This window comes from Rattus norvegicus, chromosome 16 (assembly GCF_021556685.1).
Source record: "Rattus norvegicus strain SHRSP/BbbUtx chromosome 16, alternate assembly SHRSP_T2T, whole genome shotgun sequence".
Lineage (NCBI taxonomy): Eukaryota > Metazoa > Chordata > Mammalia > Rodentia > Muridae > Rattus > Rattus norvegicus.
Window position 1 is genome coordinate 22,921,856 of NC_141549.1, and position 24,134 is coordinate 22,945,989.

The window sequence follows — 24,134 nt, forward strand, 5'->3', positions numbered from 1 at the left end:
TTTCCCCATTCCTGCCTGGTAAATTTTTGCCTGACTAGGGAGGTGAACAGCTTTTCTCTGAACCTCTAAAACTGGAATTAGAGGTAGATGTGAGCTACTCTTATGTTGCTGGAAATGAAACCTGGATGCTCTCAAAAAATCTACAGTGTTCTCAGCTGCTCATGTGTTTTCCATCCCAAGGTTTTTTTTTTTTTTATATATATATATATATTTCCTCTCCAAAGCTGCTAGGTCATTAGAACGGTTATTCCCCTACTGTCCTTTCATTCATTTGCAAGTCAGAGAATCAGCCTACTGGAAGAATAAACCCCCTAATTGGCAATTTAATGCATTGTGATCACACCTGAAATTATATACACACAATCAATAACAACAATAACAACAGCAACAACATCAACAAATGACTCAGCTGGTTGTAGTCTTATATGTATGCTTACTCATAGGCCTATGGGGGGCGAGAGGAGAAGGAGACCAAGCAAGATTCTATTGTCAAGGTCTCATTTATTGGGGTGAACGTTCCAGCTTTTAAGGCTTTCAGGTAGGGGGAGTGTCCTTTGTGAAACACAAAGGATGGAGGGATGAGGATATAGTCAGTGATAGCAGGAGGCAAAGAGGTCAGGCGGTAGACGATGAGGTCATGCGGTGGAGACACCGGGTGTTGACTCAGGAGATAACTGGTATCTGCTCAAGCTGAGGCATCCCTTGAATGTTATCTTCCTGTGCTGTAAATTCATGGGAGAGGCTTTTGTCCAACAATCTCAAGACTTCATGGCAGTCATCTTAGGGGTGAATATCTGTGGCCAAACAGCCCAGAGTCACCTAGCCACTTTGCGCCATGGAGTCAAAAAGTGGCCAGGCCCAAATCCAATATGGCTCCCTACATTTCCCCCATTTTTCTTTATGAAAGACCATTAGCTGGAAGTAGTGGCCTAAGAGAGATTAGACATGCCTCACAGAGTGCCCAGCTCGGCCATGGCGAGCCACTCTTGCAGTTAGGACTGCACCCCAATGGCTAGGAATGAACTTATGCTGTAACACACCGTACTGGGCTATACGTGTGTGTTTATTGGGGGAGAAACTGGGCCGAGGAGCATTTGACCAACCCATACGTTTAAACAGGGTGTAGCCACCTCTGTCTTAGGATCTACCTCTCGAACCCCAGCCTTATCTGTCATAGGATCACCTTGTTGCCCTCAAGGCTCCATGTCTTAGATTGGTCAAGGGTCAGAGGAAGTTGCCCGTCGTTGATGATGGCTACATTGGGTCATCTACTCATTCCTCTTATTTGAGCCCAGGGGCGAAAGAGTAGGGGCCAGATGGCAATAATATAAGAGATTGTGGAAATCGAGCCTCTCCTGATATGTTGTAGGCACCTCATCTTGTTCATTGTCTCTCTGGTTCTCCTCAGCTATTCTGGTCTCCAAGCAATGATAAGGTACTGAATCAGAATTTCTAGGCAAAGCAGAATCTATTTGTGATTTAATAAAGCATATAAGTCGCTGAAAGGCCCAAGGACCAAAGGAAATCTACAAAAGTAGGCCCACAAGGGGTCCCAAAATTGAGGGCAACAGGGTAGAGAGCCATGGGGATGTAGAAAACCAGTTTTTGTAGCAAGACTCTTGTTGCTCTTTCTCTCTCCTTCGTTTTTCTAGGCTAACTCTCACCTTTTTTAGACTGTCTTCTACAAGTCCAGTCTTATCTACATAAGCACAGCATTCCTATTTTAAGGCTGCACAAAGTCCTCCTTGTTGTAGGAAGATTAAGTCTAGGCCTCTTCTATTTTGTAAGACTACTTCAGACAACGAGGCAACTGAATCTTTTAAGTTAGCTAACCCATCTCTTAATTCAGCAATATCCTTATCTATGGCTTCACTAAGCTGGTTATAGTATTGATGGGAGGTAACTAGGGAAGTGATGCCAGTGCCTGCACCCGCAGCCCCTAGTCCTAGGAGAACCGCGAGAGTGATGGCAGTTACTGGTTCTCTTTTTACTTTGTGGGGAAAGCCCTTTTCCTAGGATTTAAGAAAAGTCTCTGGCTCATGTATGCTGATTCTGGGGAGTAATTGTACTCATACACAATAATCGTGCTGCTGCAGGAACTCAGATATTATTACATAGGTAGTCAGCCCTGATGAACATGCCAGAGAAGTATGGTTTGGGGCGAGCAGGTACTCATGATGTTTATTAACAACCAAGGTATGGTTGTATATTTCTAACAGCTGGTGAGGATGGAGCATATGTTCTCCCAAAATATAACTTTCCACCCCAGATACCTCGGTGAGGGTAAATCCTAAAAAGTCTCCATCTTCTTTCAAGGGCACAGGAATGACTCCACGGTCCCGAACCAGGAGAGCTGAATCTTCATGCTCCCAGGATCAGCATGTCTCACCAGACACGCAGGCAGCTGGCACACTTCTGTAGCATCCTGTAGAAAAAAACACAAAGATTCCCTCTTCCACATAAAAATACCTGGACATGTTCATGCCAATATGTGGATCTTTCTATTTCACCTAGGCAAAAGTATGCCTAGTTGTAGGGTGCCATAAACTCAGAGTGTTCCTTGGCATCCAAATTTATAATTAATATAAAAGGAGTATTTTTAAATAATTGCATAGCATACAGGGATATAATTCCCCCTGTTTATTTATTAAGACATTGTTAATATATTATTTATTAAGACAAGTCCTCTAGGATTAAATTGAGGACACTGAGCACTTGTATTTATAAATAGACTTGTATATCAAATTACTGTCTCTAGCATTATTGTTTTGGATAATACAGAATAATATTTTTTGAATAATTGTTCCTATGTAAGGCCTATAATCTGCCTGGTATCATTGTCCTCCCTTGTTAAGGAGTCTAGGCAATCCAGTTTGAGTTCTTAAATGTTCTTGAGTAGTGTAACAGCTATTCCCCAAATGTTAAAGCTCATTTTGAGAGCAAAGGTTTGTAGTAAAAATTTCCAGATACACTGAAAGATTTAAAGTTTTAACTTCTTACATTGAAGAAGTGATGAAATTACATAATAAGGGTATTAGCCATTTTTTTAAATTATAAATAAGTTTGAGTTAGTCAATGTAACACTGGCAATCCTAAATCACAATCCTTAAGTTCTCCTTGTAACACCAGAGCACAACCACAACTTTGGAAGTCATCTGAGTTCTGAGTAAGACTAGGAAGCTTCCCTTGGGGCAGTAGAATTAGCATCAAAATACAGGTAACTTCAGGGCAAACCACAACTTTGGAAAGCAAAACTCAACCTCCAACAAACGATCTAGTCTCCAAGACACAGAGTCTATCCTTCATGCTACAAAGTTTGACTGCCAATTCCTACATATGAACGCACGATGGTGTGGTCTCCAATACCTCAACAAAGAGACATTGCCCTAAATTCTTTTAGAAGCCTGGTTTCTAGGATAAGAGTTCCATAAAAATATTATCTCAATTTAGACCTGTTTCCCTAGGTTGGCTCATGCCACATGTTGTCTAGAATAACTGTATCCAAATTACCAGTTTTATGTCAACTTTCTGTTACCAACGTTATAATTTTATAACCATCTCCAATAACCTAAAAGTCAATAATCTATGACCAAGGCATGTAGAGCATATTTATACATTTAAAACCAGTCAGAAACAAGATTGAAGTGGCTACACATGTCTTTAATATTTAGACCAAGCACCATTTTTACTTTTCTAGCTGTGATTTTAAGAGAAGCACCTTGTCACCTGCTAAGTCTAATAATAAGTCAGGGATTTTTCTAAGAGAAACAGCCATCAGCTCCCATACCATAGAAGCTGAGGGGCTGTTGGCGCCTTTAAGATCAGCTCCTGTAGACGCTCTGCTCCCAGGCAGCTTCTCCAGCTGACCTAGGCTCCTAGCTACAGGTACAGGGTTCCAAAGGCCCATTGAAACTGTTTTTTATTCATTTGTTCCCTTTTTTTGAAACGAGTTAAAACCAAATCAAGGTGTGAATGACTGGCAGATAAAGTTTTTACCATTTTTTCTTTTGAACATGAAACATAAAACATTTAAACAACAAGAAACAAAAACCACAGACATAAACTGACAGACATGGACAGCTTGGTGCACCAGACAATAGACATAGAGGGGAAAAACTAGATGGTGTCCCACCGAAGGGACTCAGATATCCTACCTATGGAACCCAGAACCAGAAAGAAGCATTTCTCCAATAGGAGCCAGCAGAGAGGCAGGACATCTCCTGCCTTTCTTCTGTTACTAGGAGAGCTCTGTAAGTTTTTCTCTTTCTCCAAAGCATCCATGGAGAGTCTGGGAGGACTCTTTTTCCCAAACCCATTCTCTCTCATGTCTAGGGTGTAAACTATCTCTAATCAGGTCCAAAGACTAAAACATAACTCTAAAAGAACGCATACATAAAAACAATTTACCATTACCTTGTCCCTTTTTTATTACAAGTTTTACTCAAGCTAGTCCAAATCATCGAGGCCTTTTCTAGCCCATCTTACCCCAATACATCCCTGTTTCTGCGCTGGCTTCCTCACCTTGAAACTCTTCTTATGCTGACTTGGCCTGAGCTGTGCTGTTGCCCACGCACAGCCTGCAGCTTGCTTGTTAGCAGGCCTGCACACTTGTCACCCTCAGCCACACACTGTTTAAAATTAACCAGGGACATTTTTCATCAATAAAACAAAAGAATTTAGGACAGACCGGATAAACAGTTCTCTGCACCCAAATCCCGTGGGAGGGAGAGCTAAACCTTCAGAGAGGAAGACACGCCTGGGAAATCAGAAGAGACTGCACTCTGCACACATCTCTGACGCCAGAGGAAAACACCAAAGGCCATCTGGAGCCCTGGTGCACTGAGGCTCCCGGAAACGGCGGCGCAGATCTTCCTGGTGGCTGCCACCGCGGAGAGCTCGTAGGCAGCACCCCACGAGCAAACTTGAGCCTCGGGACCACAGGTAAGACCAACTTTTCTGCTGCAAGTGACCTGCCTGGTGAACTCCAGACACAGGCCCACAGGAACAGTTGAAGGCCTGTAGATAGGAAAAACTACACGCCTGAAAGCAGAACACTCTGTCCCCATAACTGGCTGAAAGAAAACAGGAAAACAGGTCTACAGCACTCCTGACACACAGGCTTATAGGACAGTCCAGCCACTGTCAGAAATAGCAGAACAAAGTAACACTAGAGATAATCTGATGGCGAGAGGCAAGCGCAGGAACCCAAGCAACAGAAACCAAGACTACATGGCATCATCGGAGCCCAATTCTCCCACCAAAATAAACATGGAATATCCAAACACACCAGAAAAGCAAGATCTAGTTTCAAAATCATATTTGATCAGGATGCTGGAGGACTTCAAGAAAGACGTGAAGAACTCCCTTAGAGAACAAGTAGAAGCCTACAGACAGGAATCGCAAAAATCCCTGAAAGAATTCCAGGAAATCATAAATAAACAAGTAGAAGCCCATAGACAGGAGTCACAAAAATCCCTGAAAGAAATCTAGGAAATCATAAATAAACAAGTAGAAGCCCATAGAGAGGAGTCACAAAAATCCCTGAAAGAATTCCAGGAAAACACAAACAGTTGAAGGAATTAAAAATGGAAATAGAAGCAATCAAGAAAGAACACATGGAAACAACCCTGGATATAGAAAACCAAAAGAAGAGACAAGGAGCTGTAGATACGAGCTTCACCAACAGAATACAAGAGATGGAAGAGAGAATCTCAGGAGCAGATGATTCCATAGAAATCATTGACTCAACTGTCAAAGATAATGTAAAGTGGAAAAAGCTACTGGTCACAAAACATATAGGAAATCCAGGACTCAATGAGAAGATCACACCTAAGGATAATAGGTGTAGCAGAGAGTGAAGACTGCCAGCTCAAAGGACCAGTAAATATCTTCAACAAAATCATAGACAAAAACTTCCCTAACCTAAAGAAAGCGATACCTATAGGCACACAAGAAGCCTACAGAACTCCAAATAGATTGGACCAGAAATGAAACACCTCCCGTCACATAATAGTCAAAACACCAAATGCACAAAATAAAGAAAGAATATTAAAAGCAGTAAGGGAAAAAGGTCAAGTAACATATAAAGGCAGACCTATCAGAATTACACCAGACTTTCCGCCAGAAACTATGAAAGCCAGAAGATCCTGGACAGATGTCATACAGACCCTAAGAGAACACAAATGCCAGCTCAGGTTACTGTATCCTGCAAAACTCTCAATTAACATAGATGGAGAAACCAAGATAATCCATGACAAAACCAAATTTACACAATATCTTTCTACAAATCCAGCACTACAAAGGATAATAAATGGTAAAGCCCAACATAAGGAGTCAAGCTATACCCTAGAAGAAGCAAGAAACTAATTGTCTTGGCAACAAAACAAAGAGAAGAAAAGCACACAAACATAACCTCACATCCAAATATGAATATAACAGGAAGCAATAATCACTATTCCTTAATATCTGTCAACATCAATGGCCTCAACTCCCCAATAAAAAGACATAGATTAATAAACTGGATATGCAATGAGGACCCTGCATTCTGCTGCCTACAGGAAACACACCTCAGAGACAAAGACAGACACTACCTCAGAATGAAAGGCTGGAAAACAAATTTCTAAGCAAATAGTCAGAAGAAGCAAGCTGGAGTAGCCATTCTAATATCAAATAAAATCAATTTTCAACTAAAATTTATCAAAAAAGATAAGGAAGGACACTTCATATTCATCAAAGGAAAAATCCACCAAGATGAACTCTCAATCCTAAATATCTATGCCCCAAATACCAGGGCACCTACATACGTAAAAGAAACATTACTAAAGCTCAAAACACACATTGCACCTCACACAATAATAGTAGGACACCCCACTGTCATCAATGGACAGATCATGGAAACAGAAATTAAACAGAGACGTAGAAAGACTAAGAGAAGTCATGAGCCAAATGGACTTAACAGATATTTATAGAACATTCTAACCTAAAGCAAAAGGATATACCTTCTTCTCAGCTCCTCATGGTACTTTCTCCAAAATTGACCATACAATTGGTCAAAAAACGGGACTCAATAGGTACAGAAAGATAGAAATAATCCCATGCGTGCTATCGGACCACCATGGCCTAACACTGGTCTTCAATAACAATAAGGGAAGAATGCCCACATATACGTGGAAATTGAACAATGCTCTACTCAATGATAACCTGGTAAAGGAAGAAATAAAGAAAGAAATTAAAGACTTCTGAGAATTTACTGAAAATGAAGGTACAACATACCCAAACTTATGGGACACAATGAAAGCTGTGCTAAGAGGAAAACTCATAACGCTGAGTGCCTGCAGAAAGAAACAGGAAAGAGCATATGTCAGCAGCTTGACAGCACACCTAAAAGGTCTAGAACAAAAAGAAGCAAACACACCCAGGAGGAGTAGAAGCCAGGAAATAATCAAACTGAGAGCTGAAATCAACCAGGTAGAAACAAAAAGGACCATAGAAAGAATCAACAGAACCAGAAGTTGGTTCTTTCAGAAAACCAACAAGATAGATAAACCCTTAGCCAGACTAATGAGAGGACACAGAGAGTGTATCCAAATTAACAAAATCAGAAATGAAAAGGGAGACATAACTACAGATTCAGAGGAAATTCAAAAAATCATCAGATCTTACTAAAAAAGCCTATGTTCAACGAAACTTGAAAATCTGCAGGAAATGGACAATTTCCTAGACATATACCAGGTACCAAAGTTAAATCAGGAACAGATAAAGCAGTTAAACAACCCCATAACTCCTAAGAAACTAGAAGCAGTCATTAAAGGTCTCCCAACGAAAAAGAGACCAGGTCCAGATGGGTTTAGTCCAGAATTCTATCAGACCTTCATAGAAGACCTCGTACCAATATTATCCAAACTATTCCACAAAATTGAAACAGATGGAGCACTACCAAATTCCTTCTTTGAAGCCACAATTACTCTTACACCTAAACCACACAAAGACCCAACAAATAAAGAGAACTTCAGACCAATTTCCCTTATGAATATAGACACAAAAATACTCAATAAAATTCTGGCAAACGGAATCCAAGAGCACATCAAAACAATAATCCACCATGATCAAGTAGGCTTCATCCCAGGCATGCAGGGATGGTTTAATATACGGAAAACCATCAATGTGATCCATTATATAAACAAACTGAAAGAACAGAACCACATGATCATTTCATTAGATGCTGAGAAAGCATTTGACAAAATTCAACACCCCTTCAGGATAAAAGTCTGGGAAAGAATAGGAATTCAAGGCCTATACCTAAAAATAGTAAAAGCCATATACAGCAAACCAGTTGTTAACATTAAATTAAATGGAGAGAAATTTAAAGCAATCCCACTAAAATCAGGGACTAGACAAGGCTGCCACTCTCTCCCTACTTATTCAATATAGTTCTTGAAGTTCTAGCCAGAGCAATCAGACAACAAAAGGAGGTCAAGTGGATACAGATGGGAAAAGAAGAAGTCAAAATATCACTATTTGCAGATGATATGATAGTATATTTAAGTGATCCCAAAATTCCACCAGAGAACTACTAAAGCTGATAAACAACTTCAGCAATGTGGCTGGGTATAAAATTAACTCAAATAAATCAGTAGCCTTCCTCTACACAAAAGAGAAACAAGACGAGAAAGAAATTAGGGAAATGACACCCTTCATAATAGACCCAAATAATATAAAGTACCTCGGTGTGACTTTAACCAAGCAAGGAAAAGATTTGTACAATAAGAACTTCAAGACTCTGAAGAAAGAAATTGAAGAAGACCTCAGAAGATGGAAAGATCTCCCATGCTCATGGATTGGCAGGATTAATAGAGTGAAAATGGCCATTTTACCAAAAGCGGTCTACAGATTCAATGCAATCCCCATCAAAATACCAATCCAATTCTTCAAAGAGTTAGACAGAACAATTTACAAATTCATCTGGAATAACAAAAAACCCAGGATAGCTAAAACTATCCTCAACAATAAAAGGACATCAGGGGGAATCACTATCCCTGAACTCAAGCAGTATTACAGAGCAATAGTGATAAAAACTGCATGGTATTGGTACAGAGACAGACAGATAGACCAATGGAACAGAATTGAAGACCCAGAAATGAACCCACACACCTATGGGCACTTGATTTTTGACAAAGGAACCAAAACCATCCAATGGAAAAAAGATAGCATTTTAAGCAAATGGTGGTGGTTCAACTGGAGGTCAACATGTAGGAGAATACAGATCGATCCATGCTTATCACCATGTACAGAGTTTAAGTCCAAGTGGATCAAGGACCTCCACATCAAACCAGACACACTCAAACTAATAGAAGAAAAACTAGGGAAGCATCTGGAACACATGGGCACTGGAAAAAAATTCCTGAACAAAACACCAATGGCTTATGCTCTAAGATCAAGAATGGACAAATGGGATCTCATAAAACTGCAAAGCTTCTGTAAGGCAAAGGACACTGTGGTTAGGGCAAAATGGCAACCAAGAGATTGGGAAAAGATCTTTACCAATCCTACAACAGATAGAGGCCTTATATCCAAAATAGACAAAGAACTCAAGAAGGTAGACCGCAGGGAGACAAATAACCCTATTAAAAATGGGGTTCAGAGCTAAACAAAGAATTCACAGCTGAGGAATGCCGAATGGCTGAGAAACAACTAAAGAAATGTTCAACATCTTTAGTCATAAGGGAAATGCAAATCAAAACAACCCTGAGATTTCACCTCACACTAGTCAGAATGGCTAATATCAAAAACTCAGGTGACAGGAAATGCTGGCGAGGATGTGGAGGGGGAACACTCCTCCATTGTTGGTGGGATTGCAGACTGGTACAACCATTCTGGAAATCAGTTTGGAGGTTCCTCAGAAAATTGGACATTGAACTGCCTGAGGATCCAGCTATACCTCTCTTGGGCATATACACACAAGATGCCCCAATATATAAAAAAGACATGTGCTCCACTATGTTCATCGTAGCCTTATGTATAATAGCCAGAAGCTGGAAAGAACCCAGATGCCCTTCAACAGAGGAATGGATACAGAAAATATTGTACATCTACACAATGGAATATTACTCACCTATCAAAAACAATGACTTTATGAAATTCGTAGGCAAATGGATGGAATTGGAAAATATCATCCTGAGTGAGGTAACACAATCACAGAAAAACACACATGGCATGCACTCATTGATAAGTGGCTATTAGACCAAATGCTTGAATTACCCTAGATGCCTAGAACAAATGAAACTCAAGACAGATGATCAAAATGTGAATGCTTCACTCCTTCTTTAAAAGGGGAACAAGAATGTCCTTGGCAGGGAATAGAGAGGCAAAGTTTAAAACAGAGGCAAAAGGAACACCCATTCAGAGCCAGCCCCACATGTGGCCCACACATATACAGCCATCTAGTTAGACAAGATGGATGAAGTAAAGAAGTGCAGGCCGACAGGAGTCAGATGTAGATCTCTCGTGAGAGACACAGCCAGAATACAGCAAACACAGAGGCGCATGCCAGCAGCAAACCACTGAATTGAGAATAGGACCCCCGTTGAAGGAATCAGAAAAAGAACTGGAAGAGCTTGAAGGGGCTCGAGACCCCATATGTACAACAATGCCAAGCAACCAGAGCTTCCAGGGACTAAGCCACTACCTAAAGACTATACATGGACTGACCCTGGACTCTGACCTCATAGGTAGCAATAAATATCCTAGTAAGAGCACGAGTGGAAGGGGAAGCCTTAGGTCCTGCTAAGACTGAACCCCCAGTGAACTATATTGTTGGCGGGAGGGCGACAAGGGGAGGAGAATGGGGAGGGGATTGCCCATAAAGAAGGGGAGTGGGAGGGGGATGTTTGCCCGGAAACCGGGAAAGGGAATAACACTGGAAATGTATACAAGAAATACTCAAGTTAATTAAAAAAAAAAGAACTTGATTAAATCCTTTTTCTTCACTCTTAATCCTCTCTCCCTGAGTGAGTGCTTGATCTCTCCTATGAAACAAGCCTCCTTAGACAGTACCTTCCCCACGGCGATGGGACGACACTTATTCGACCGGTCTTACCTCCCCCTCTTCACATAAATTCTTCTTGTCACATAATCCTCAACACACTAAATGCAAAGAACAGAGAAAGAATATTAAAAGCTGCAAGGGAAAAGGGCCACATAACATAAAAAGGCAGACCTGTCAGAATTACACCAGACTTCTCAACAGAGACTATGAAAGCCTGAAGAGCCTGGTCAGAGGTCATGCAGACTCTAAGAGAACACAAATGCCAGCCCAGGCTACTGTACCCAGCAAAACTCTTAATCAATATAGGTGGAGAAACTAGAATATTCCAGGAGAAAACTAAATTCAAACAGTATCTATCTACTAATCCAGGACAACAGAGAATCCTGTAAGGAAAAGTTTAATATAAGGAAGATACCTATAACAAAGAAAAGACAACATATTAAACATCTCACAGCAAAGCCTAAAGGAGAAAACCCCAAACACATAAAAAATACTTACAATAGCAAATATAACAGGAACCAACAGTCATCTGGTTTTAATGTCTCTCAATATTAATGAACTCAACTCACCTATAAAACGACATAAGCTGTGTGATGGGCTACACAAACAATATCAAGCATTTTGCTGCATATAAGAAGCACACCTCATTAACGTAGACAGACACTATTTCAGAATAAAAGGATGGCAACAGTTCTACCGAGGGAATGGGTTCAAAAAACAACCTGGAGTTGCCATCCTAAAATACAATAAAATAGACTTTCAACTGAAAGTTATAAGTATGATGAACAAAGACACTCATATTTCATTAAAGGGAAAATCCCCCAAGAGAAAATTAAGAATTCTGAATATCTATGACCTGAATGCAAGGGCATTCCCATTAAAAATAAAAACCTTACTCAGGATGATATTTTCCAGTTCCATCCATTTGCCTATGATTTTCATAAAGTTATTGTTTTTTTCCCACTGTTCAATTTTGATTTTTACTTTTTATCTTTACTAACTTGAGTATTTCTTATTTACATTTTGATTGTTATTCCCTTTCCGGTTTCTGGACCCATAACCTGTCCCCCCTCCTCTTCTATATGGGAGTTCCCCTCCCCATCCTCCCCCCTTTACTACCCTCCCCCCAAGAATCACGTTCACTGGGGGTTCAGTCTTGACAGGACCAAGGGAGTCCCCTTCCACTGGTGATCTAACTAGGATATTCATTGCTACCTATGAGGTTGGAGCCCAGGGTCAGTCAATGTATAGTCTTTGGGTAGTGGCTTACTCCCTGGAAGCTCTGATTGGTTGGCATTATTGCTCATATGGGGTCTCGAGCCCCTTCAAGCTCTTCCAGTCCTTTCTCTGATTCCTTCAATGGAGGTCCTGTTCTCAGTTCAGTGGTTTGCTGCTGGCATTCGCCTATGTATTTGCTGTATTCTGGCTGTGTCTCTCAGGAAAGATCTACATCCTGTTCCTGTCAGCCTGCACTTCTTTCCTTCATCCATCTTATCTAAATGGTTGGCTGTATGTGTATGGGCCACATGTGGGGCAGGCTCTGAATGGGTGTTCCTTCTGCCTCTGTTTTAAACTTTGCCTCCCTATTCCCTGCCAAGGGTATTCTTGTTCCCCTTTTAAAGAAGGAGTGAAGCATTCGCATTTTGGTCACCCCTCTTGAGTTTCATGTGTTCTGTGCATCTAGGGCAATTCAAACATTAGGGCTAATAGCCAATTTTCAATGAGTGCATACCATGTGTGTTTTTCTGTGATTGGGTTACCTCACTCAGGATGATATTTTCCAATTCCATCCATTTGCCTACGAATTTCATAAAGTCATTGTTTTTGATAGCTGAGTAATATTCCATTGTGTAGATGTACCACATTTTCTGTATCCATTCCTCTGTTGAAGGGCATCTGGGTTCTTTCCAGTTTCTGGCTATTATATATAAGGCTGCTATGAACATAGTGCAGCATGTGTCATTGTTATATGTGGGAGCATCTTTTGGGTATATGCCTAAGAAGGGTATAGTTGGGGGAGGGTTGGGAGGGGAACATCCATATAGAATGGGAAGGGGAGGGGTTATGGTGATGTTGGCATGGAAACCGGGAAAGGGAATAACATTCCAAATATAAATAAAAAAATACCCATTTTAATAAAGATGAAAACAAACAAACAAACAAACAAACAAAACCATGTATTCTGTTTTCCACATTGTCTTTACTATGTTGAACTACTAAGAAAATGTAAAACACTCATAGCAGTTTCAAATAAATGTTAACCTGCTGGGTTTACAAAAACAAAACAAAACAAAACAAAACAAAAAACAAACCTTTAGTAAAGCTCAAAAGACACATTGAAACCCACACAATAATCGTGGTAGACTTCAACACCCCTGTCTCATCAATGGAGAGGTCTTTGGTAGAGAAACTAAGCAGAGACACAGTGAAACTAATAGAGGTTATGAACCAAAAGTATTTAACAGATATATCCAGAACATTTCACCCTAAAGAAAGAATACACCTTCTTTTCAGTACCTCATGGTATCTTCTCCAAAATGGAACATATAATTGGATACAAAACAGTTCTTAACCAATACAAGAAGATTGAAATAATCCCATGCACCCTTTCAGGCCACAATAGCCTGAGGCTGGTCTTTAATAAGAGCAAAGGCAAGAGAAAACCCACATACATTTGGAAACTGAACAACTCTCTACTTAATGATCATTTGGTCTGGGATGAAAAAACCACCACTTTCTGGAATTTAATGAAAATATGAACACATCATACCCAAACCTATGGCACACAATGAAAGCAGTGCTAAAAGGAAAATTTGTACCACCTCGAATGGCTGAGAAACACCTAAATAATGTTCAAATTCATTATTGATCAGAGAAATGCAAATCAAAGTGACCCTGAGATTCCACCTTACACCACTCAGCATATCTAAGATCTAAACCTCAATTAACAACAGATGTTTGTGAGGATGTGGTGAAAGAGGAACTCTCCTCCATTCCTGGTGGGATTGCACACTGGTACAACCACTCTGGAAATCAATTTGGAGGTTGCTCAGTAAATTGGAAATAGACATACCTAAAGATGCAGAAATACTACTCTTGGGAATATACCCAAGATTCTCCAGCCTGCCACAGGGACACATATTCCACTATGTGCATAATTGCTTCACTTGTGATGGCTGAAACCTGGAAACAACACAGATGTTCCAAGAGAGAAGAATAGATAAAGAAAATGTGGTTCATTTACACAATGGAATACTAACCAGCTATTAAAAATGAGGACATTCTGCATTTTTCGGGCACGTGGATGGAACTAGAAAATGTCATCCTGAGTGAAGTAACTCAGACCCAAAAGGACATGCACAATATGTCCTCACTAATAAGTGGATATTAGCCAAAATAAAAAAGTACAGAATACCCATAGAGTCCACAGGACTCAAAAAGGTCAACAAACTAAGGGCTCAAGTGAGGAAGCCTCAGTTCCACTTGGGAGGGAACAGAAAGCAATCACAAGGGGGAGGGAGGGAGGTACTGGGAGGGAATGAGGTTGGGAGGGTCATGATCTGGTATCATGATCTGAAGCCCTGAGGTACAGCAGAAAACATTGAAACAGATGAACTTGGGAGGACAGAGGTTGAGAAGACCCTCTAGAATATACCAGAGACCTGGGAAGTGAACGACTCTCTGGTCTCAAATGGGGTACCCTAGATGAAAGGCCCTACTGTGAAAAGACTGAACTTTTTGAGTCCACCTGTCTTTTCCCCAGGAAGACAGGGAATCAAGTGAGGGATGGAGTAGCTATCCCACAGCCAAAGCTCTGACCCATATTTCTTCCTGTCTGAAGGAAATGCAGGAATGGAAATGGAGAGGAGCTGAGGAAAAGGAGGTCAAGCAAAAGGCCCAAAGTGAGATCCAGCTCAAGGGGAGGCACCAAGACCTGAAACCATTACTGAAGCTATGGAGCTTTCACAAAAAGGGATGTATCATGGTTGCTCCTCAAAAGACCCAACAAGCAGCTGAAAGAGTCAGATGCAGTTATGTGCACCCAACCAGTGAACAGAAGCTGCTGACTCCTCTGGTTGAATTGGAGAAAAGCTGGAGGAAGCGAAGGAGGTGGGTAACCCTGGAGGAGGACCAGCAGTCTCAATTACCTAGCCCCCCTGAGATTGCTTAGACACTGGATCACCAACCAGGTAGTATACAGCAGCTGAGATGAGGCCTCCAACACACATACAGCAGAGGACTCCCAGGTCTGTGTTCAGTCAGAGAGGATGCACCTAATCCTCAAAGACTAGAATTCCCAGGAACTTTACGGGTTGGGTGGAGTGCATGGAATGGGAATGTTCTTGTGGAGAAGTTAAGGGAGGGTGATTGCAAGGGGAGGGAGGTATGCAATATGGAACACTGGGAGGTTGAGGACCAAGAGGTGAATAAATATGGAATGATAAAAAATAAATAATTAGTGGGGCTGGGGATTTAGCTCAGTGGTAGAGCGCTTGCCTAGGAAGCGCAAGGCCCTGGGTTCGGTCCCCAGCTCCGAAAAAAAGAACCAAAAAAAAATAAATAAATAATTAGTAAAAAAAAATACCTAGGGTACATTCCCAAAAGATAACCTAGTACACAACAGAGACACTTGCTCAACTATGTTCATAGCAGCTTTCTTCATAATAGCCAGATACTGGAGATAACCCAGATGCTCCTCAAACAAACAATAGATAAAGAAAATGCGTTATATCTACACAGTAGAATACTATTCAGGTATGAAAAACTAATGGATGGAAATTGATGTCATCCTCAATTAGGTAACCACACCTAAAAAGACATGCAGTGTATGTACTTATTTATAAGTGGATATTAGCAATAAAATACAAAACACTCTCAGTGCATTCTATAGACCCAGAGATGCTACACAACAAGGAAGGCTCAAGAGAGAATGCATGCTTTTCACAAGGAGGGGGAGTAAAAGAGTAATAGGAGAAAGATGGAGGGAGGGCACTGTGTAAGAGAAGTATAGAAAAAGGAATGGGGAAGGGATTCAGTATCACATATGAGGTGAAACATAAAACAGGGTCACAGAGCCCAGAGAATAAATGGAAATCTACAGCAGACATGGTGTGTTTGTGTGTGTATCTGTTTATATGTCTCTGTGTGTATGCTTGTGTGTATCTGTTTGTATGTCTCTGTGTGTGCGCCTGTGTGTGTGCGTGTGTGTGTGCCTGTGTGTGTGTGTGTCTCTGTGTATGTGTGTGTTTGCTGAATGAGGTCCTCCTGAGGATGTATCAGACACCTGGGGTGGAAAAGTTCTCAGGACAAACAGTGGTGACATTACCTGATACTCATAGCAGTGGGGATATGGAAGATGAAGAAGCTGCCTTCTATAGTCAGGTAGAAACTCCAGTAGAAGAATAAGGACACCAACACACAAGAGGACACAAATTTGTGACCCCAAATTTATCCTTCCTGCAAGAAAGGCAGGGACAAGATGGAACAGAGACTGAGAGAATGGGCATCCAACAAGAGGCCCAACTTTAGACCCATCTCACAGGCAAGTACAAGTCTCTGACACCATTAACGATAATTTGTTATGCTTGGAGACAGGAGAATAGCTTAACTTTCCTCTGATAGGTTCCACCAAGCACTGACTGAAGCAGATTTAGAAACCTACAGCCAAATATTGTGTTCAGAGGCTCTTATGGGACACTTGGCAGAATGACTGAGGGCCAGAAGAGGATAGCAACTACACAGGAATACCAGGAATCAAGTAAACTGAACCTCTCAGAGACTGAACTACCTACCTAAGATCATACATGAAGTAGTCCTAGGCCCCCACACATATGCTGCAGATATGTAGCTCAGTCTTCATTATGGGCCCCAAACATGGAGTGGGAGCTGTTTTTAAAGCTGTTGCCTATCTGTGGAATCAGCAGCCCTTTTCTAGACTCAGTAGGCAAATAGCAGGCTATCTTGTGGAGCAAGAGGGATAGAAAAATCAATCTTTAATATCAATAATAATAATAGGCCAATCGGCAGGGATGCTGGAGAGTAATGGCAAACCTCTCTGTATGGGACCCATTGTTTGCATCTGAGAATTGATAGCTCTTAAATCCTGCAATAATCGCCATTTTCCTGACTTTTTCTTAATAACAAATATGGGTGTATTCCAAGGTGATCTGGATGGTTTAATATGTCCTAATTGCAATTGTTCAAATACTAATTCGGCAGCAGCAATTAATTTTTCAGAGGATAGAGGCCATTGAGGAACACATACAGGCTCCTCTGTTTTCCAAGTAATGGGTATTCCTCCCTCAATGGCCCCTAGGAAAAACCCAGACCCGTCCTGTTTTGTTTTTGTTTTGACAGTACTGGGTCAACTCGTCCTTGTAATTTTTTCCCAGACCTTTTCTAGGCATGTAGCCCATTTTCGCCATTATATCCTTAACTTGCAGGGAGTAAGCATTAGTCAGTCTCATGTCTAGACTTATCAAAACATCTCTGCCCCACAGTGTCACGGGAATGTCTATAACACAGGGAGTAATCTTTCCTGATCTCCCTTCTGTATCCTCCCATGTCAATTCTTTGGAGCTTATAAAAGGAGCCATTTCATACCCTAGACCACGTAGGGCCTGAGATGATGTTTGCATAGGCCACCTAGGTGGCCAGTCATGAGCAGAGATAATACTATGATCTGCTCCAGTGTCCAACAGGCCAAGGAATGATTGTCTCTCTACAGTCAATGTTAACATTGGATGATCACCCAGTTCCAATGAGATAAAGGCAAATCGGGAGCCTGTAGATCCTAAGCCCCTGTCCCCTCTGATTCTATTTTCAGCAGGAAAGCACTTATGCAAGCTAGGCGGAAGCAGCATTTGAGCGATTCTGTCTCCAGGGGAAATTGCAGTAATTCCCTAGGGGGAGGCTACCAGGACTTTTACTGTGCCTAAATAATCAGGGTCAATTACTCCGGGCACAATCTGTAAACCCTTCAGGGCAGAGGAGGAGCATCCCAACAATAGCCCAACTGTATCTTTAGGGAGGGGTCCTCTAAAATCTGTGTCTACAGGCTGCACTCCCATTTGGGGGGTTAGTACGAGTCTGGTGGTGGAGTGAAGGTCCAGTCCTGCGGAGCCTTTAGTGGCTCTCCTCGGTCCTTTGGGTGGCGAAGGAAAGGCCAAGGCCTCTGATTGTCCTGTCCCTGTCTGTCGCCCTGCAGTGCCCCATATATTTGAGGGCCCTGGGGACGTGGGCCCCGTTGTCTGTTTTTTGGCCGTGCACCACCACATCCTGTCGCTAGGGGTCGGCCATCCAAGTCCTTCACAGATCTACACTCATTTGCTCAATGACTTCCCTTCTTACACTGTGGACATAGTCCAGGCTGCTTAGGTCTATCACTAATTCTCCCCTTATTCCTTTCAGGACACTGTCTTCGATAATGCCCTTTATGGCCACATTTGAAACAGGTATCCGTGGTGGCAGTTTTTCCTAACTGTATCACAGCTGCCGCTAGGCCAGCATTAGTCAATGGTCCTCCCAGTTCCCTGCAGACTTTCATCCAAATTTCTAAACCTTTGTGTTAGTATGGGTTTATAGCAGTCCTACATTCTTTTGTACATTGCTCATACACTAGCTGCTTAATGAGAGGCATGGCTGTATCAGGGTCTCCGAAGATCTTGGTAGCAGCCTCTACCATGCAGGCTACAAAGTCTGAAAACAGCTCTGTGGGTCCTTGCAGAACCTTGGTAAGGTTCCCGAAGACTGCACCCCTATTAGGCAGTGCTTTCCATGCCTTGATGGCTATTTCATTAATTTGACTATATACTTGTTCTGGATAACCAGTCTGGTGCAGAGTGAATCTCCCTAGACCCAATAGCAATGTCAGCATCCCAATGTCTCTGAGGGTCTACTCCTGAGGCTAGATTAATGGTGGCCTGAGTATTAGCATATTCAAAAAGATAAGATTTCCAATCTAAGTATTGACCTGAGGAGAGGCAGGCTTTAGCCAGACTCCCCCAATCCCAAGAGGTGAGGCAATACCTAGCAATAGCCTCAACTTGAGCCACAACAAAAGCTGCACTCACCCCATAGGTTCTGACCGATTCTGCCAATTTCTTTATAGTCTTAAAGTCAACACGTTCATGATATCAATGCCCATTAGCATCCAGAAACACTGGAAAACTTAATCCCATCTCTTTCCACACCTCTGGGCAAAAGGAAGTAGCTTTTGTAGGCTTCACCATGCTTTTATATTGAGGGTTATACGGAGGTGCTGTTGGTATAACCGCTTTCTTGTCTAATTGTCCGCCTTGTTGCCATGTGGCACTAGCGTGTGGCCAGTCTGGATCATATCTCTCCCTCTCACACTGAGCAGACTCTTCCTCGAGATCAGCCTCATCATCCTCACTAAGCTCTGAATCATCTGACATTTCTAAGGTCAAGGCTTTTAAAGAAGAATATATCTTATTTGTTTCCTGGTTCTGATTATCCTCTTTTTTTTTATCTCTACCTTCTCTCTGTTCCTTTTATCTCCTTTTCTTTTCTTTTTTTCTTTCGAGAACTTTTCTCCCTCCGACATACTTTCTTGTTGCTCTGCAAGGACCCTCTGACCTGTCCTAATGGCTCTAACGGCTTCCTCACGTCGTTTATCCTCTAAGCAGGCACGAACCATTCGCCAAAGAGGTTTTGGTCAGGGCTTAAGCTTGCCCTCTGTGGCTTCTCTATCCCACACAAAGAAAAAAGGAAACAAAAAGAGGTACAAGCCCTATCCACAAAGGATCCATTGGAAACAACATTGCCATAGTTTACAAACCTTTCGGTTTCTATAGCAAGGCTTTCATCTTCTCTGCTTACCTCCAGAGAACCTTATGGTCCCTTATCCGGGAATTTACCGACGTCACCGTCCTGAACTTTCAGAGTTCTGAATCCACGAGATTGTCCTCGGGTCACCGCACAGGCCACCAATTGTCTTGCCTGCCTCGGCCAGCAAGGAAGACGCAACACGGTCGGATTCTTCTCAACAACCTTTATTGCAGGACCACCTCTTTGCTGATACGGGGACCTCGAGCGGCAAAGCACTCGCCTTATATACACAACAGGCTGTGGCTAATTGTCCTTCAGGGATTGGCGGAGAATGAATCACCTCACTAGCATGGTACCGTCCCGGCTAACTGACTCCAGGTGCAAAACCTGCGCATGCGCAGTACCGTTGTTCACCACAGGAGGGCGCCCTACAATCTCTCTTTAACCCTACTCTGAAAAACTACTCATATTACCAAGTCATGTGTTATTAGTTGCCAAAGAGAAAAGACAGTTGAAACCTAACTTTCTTCCTCTCTCTCTCTCTCTCTCTCTCTCTCTCTCTCTCTCTCTCTCTCTCTCCCTCTCTCTCCCTTTCTTTCTTTCTTTCTTTCTTTCTTTCTTTCTTTCCTTTGTAAAACTTTTATCCTGCTCCCTCAAGAAGTGGCCATTAATGGGGGCTTTATGAACCACTCCAAATACCTGAGATGATGGTGATGCCCCATTCTTTTTTTTTTTTTCAGAGCAGGGGACCAAACCCAGGGCCTTGTGCTTGCTAGGCAAGCGCTCTATCACTGAGCTAAATCCCCAGCCCCATGATGCCCCATTCTTGTGTAGGGTGTTTTCAGGAAAACACCTGTATTGGATTCATGACTGTCATTACTTTGTCACATCCAGAAGACCTAGTTTCACAGCACGTCTCCCCAAATTTTGTTCTTATATCATTTCTGACTCCCTCTTCAACAACAGTACCTGAGCCTTGGAGGATGTTGTGCTGGTTGAATTTAATGAACTTTCCATAAATCTACATATAATCTGGGAAGACTGAATCAGAGTAGAGGTATCTTCTCCATCACATTGTCTTGAAGGAAGTCTGTGGGTCATTTTCTTGTGATTAATGTAGAATGTCCCCTGTAATTGTAGGTGGTGGTCCTAGATGTTGGTACTCCAGGGTGGATGGGCCTCAATTGTATAAGAAAACAGGTTCAGCAAACCATGGGAGCAAGCACTGCCCCCCCCACTTCTCTCTCTCTCTCTCTCTCTCTCTCTCTCTCTCTCTCTGAGTGTGTGTGTGTATGTGCATGTGTGTATGTGTGTGTGTGTGTGTGTGTGTGTGTGTGTGTGTGTGTGTAAGTGATGATGCATATATGTAGAGGTGAGACTGCAATGTCTTAGAGTAGGTTTGATCCTCCTACCAAGATTGAGGGTCATCAGGCTTGGATGGAAAATGATCTTATGTGCTGCATCATCTAAATGGATGCTTTTTTACGAATTTCTTCTCATTAACATTCTTTTCATTCAAAAACATAAGTGTTTTTAATATTTCTGTCCCTTTCTAAATACATCAAACATTAGAAAGTATTAAGGAACACATAAGGCTGTGCATGTACTTTAGAGGTAGTGTGAGTTTGCTTCACACATGGAAGGCAGCTCTCTAACAGTGAAGACAAGCACAATATTTTAAGGCAAGTAAATAATTTTTAGTACAATCAATAATTGTATAAGACACCAGGGCCTGATGTCTTTATTCATTTGTGTCCAGAAGAAGCCAGTGTGTTTTTCCTGCTGTTTGAAATATTTCCAGAAGTTTATGTAAAGGTATAGATGTAGCAATCTTTGTCCAGAATATATGAAGATGTCTAATAACTCAACAGTAAAAGGACAGCGTGGACAATGGATTTCAAGACACTTCTCCAGAGATTTCCAAGTACTTCATTTATATATTCGAAGATGCCCAGCTAGAAGAACATAGCAACCAGAAAAGCAACAGCTTTTGGTCCAGCCCCTGTTCCAGTTGTTCAGGACACACATGAATATCGAGCTGCACATCTGCCACACATGTACTGGGAGGCCTGTCTCCAGCCCCTGTGTGTTCTTTTGCTGATGGTTCAGACACTGAGAGCCCAAAGTGTCAAGTCTAGTTAACTCTGCTGTATGGCCTATGGAGTTTCATTCCCCTTGAGGGCTGCAATCCTTCTTCTGAATCTTGTATATGAGTCCTTAACTTCTACCCACTGTTTAGCTGTGGATATCTGCATCAGTCTGAGTAAGCTGTTCAGTGGAGCCTCTCAGAGGACAGCCATGTTAAACACTTGTCTGCAGTTGTTACAATTGTTATAAAATACTCTGTTACAGAGTATTATGAAATGTCAAGGATTGGTGCTTGCCCACGGATGGGTATCAAGTTTGGCTAGTAATTAACTGGCCATTCCCTCAGTCTCTACTCTGTCATCAATTCCTGATTTTTTTCTATCAGTTTCTTTATATGGCAGATAAATTTGATGAGTGTTTGTAAACTGAACATTGCTGCTTCCCTGGTATAAAGCCTATTTTCCAAGTATTCTATCTAGTTGTTTTGTAGAGAGTTTGGTAGCTCAGTTCATAGAGCAGGGGAGTGCAGTTGAGAAATATATTTTATATGTTTATCATTTATGTAACATATAGTATAATATAACAATATATATTCATATATATTTATATGCTGAGTGTGTAGGTCAGTGGTAGAGCACTTGTGAAGTGTCTAAAAGTGCAAGAGCACATGTGAGACTGTAAAGGAACTGAGAAATAGCAACCTTCTATATTACTGTTTGAAGTATAAATATAAAATGGTTCAGTCTTAAGCACCTGAATGTGCACAGAACTTATAAATGACAAAAGGGAGGAACCCGAAGAAGTACAGTGTGATGAATAGGTAAACAAAGTGTGGCATATCAATACAATGGACTAGTTTCTAGCAATGACAAGACTTATTGATACTAATCCTAATACATTAATAAAAATGACAAACATTAAACTCTGTGAAAGAAGAAATTCTAATAACCAAAAAGGGGTTAATGTTATATTAGATGATTTCATTTCTATTAAATACCTAGAATGAAGTGGTTGGTGGTGACATATGCCTTTAATCGCATCACTCAGGCAGCAGAGGCATGCAGTTCTCCATGAGTTTAAGGCCAGTCTGGTCTACAGAGCTAGATTCAGGACAGCCAATGCTGCTACACACACACACACACACACACACACACACACACACACACACACACACACACAAGCACGCACACGCACATGCACACACGCACCTTCATTCTGGAAATAACTCACTCACCCTCTCTCTCTCACTCACTCATTCAATCAAATCCAACAAATACCTCAAAAACCAGACACAAAAAAAATCAATCAATCAATAAGACAGTAGCAGCAACAACAAACGCTAGCAGAATGAGAAACCTGAAGTAGAAGTTAGATTGGGTTCCAGCTTGTTTCCTCATTAATCAAAGGTCCCCTCAGAAAACCATTTATATTATGGGCTATTGCAAAGGCACTGGTGCTGTACACAACCTGGTTTTAAGGTTCTATATTTGAAGTTCATACTTCTATCATCAATAGTTGGAAGTGGTACCTAAAAATTTAATAGGGGGTAGGCTGTGGAGGAATAAAGAGTAGCTTGTAATGGCCACAGGTTTTTTGGTGAAAGATAATTTTTTTTTGAAAACCAATAGGGTGATAGGGGCATAATTTTAATAAAATACTAAGAAAGCACTAATAGATTGTATGCTTGTAAGTAATGAACTTAGCACATAAGTTTACTACATACATGTGAACCTATTATTATTGAAACATTATGGTTATTTCCTACGTGTGAATGATTTGCCTATGTATATGTGTGTGCACTGTGTGAATGTCCAGGCCTGTGAAGACATAAGAGGGGTCTAGATCACCTGGAATTAGATTTGAAGATGCTTTTGGGCTTCCATGTAGGTGTCGTTGTAGGTTGCAGGGTTTGTAGGTGACAGATATTGAGGATTACCTTTGCCCTCCAGTAGCAGACAGGGTACCTTCCAGTATTATGAACTCTGGTTAGTAGGGTGAAGAGTCTAGTTAGACCCCGGCTCAACCTCTCCCACTGTGATGACAGAAGTGTTACCATCAGAAATCAGTCCTGAACATCAGATTGTGTAGACCAACCAATAGTCTTGACACAAGCCTGTGACAGTTGAGGCTTCCTATAGGGCCCTATGGTTAAGGACTCAGCAGTTTGTTACCCATTCCTGTTACTGGAGGTGAAATTGTGTGACACAAGATG

General features: G+C 41.6%; 1 long non-coding RNA gene across 1 annotated transcript in view; it reads right to left on the reverse strand.

Annotated features, from left to right (window-relative positions):
• Positions 1–481: 481 nt before the first annotated feature.
• LOC134482364 (uncharacterized) overlaps positions 482–24,134 on the reverse strand; it is a 92,532-nt gene continuing 68,879 nt past the window's right edge. Inside the window, exons 4-5 of the long non-coding RNA XR_015639739.1 lie at positions 2,274–2,425; positions 482–722 (exon numbers count right to left, since the gene is read on the reverse strand). This is a non-coding gene — a long non-coding RNA (uncharacterized LOC134482364). The remainder of the gene's footprint in view (positions 723–2,273; positions 2,426–24,134) is intronic.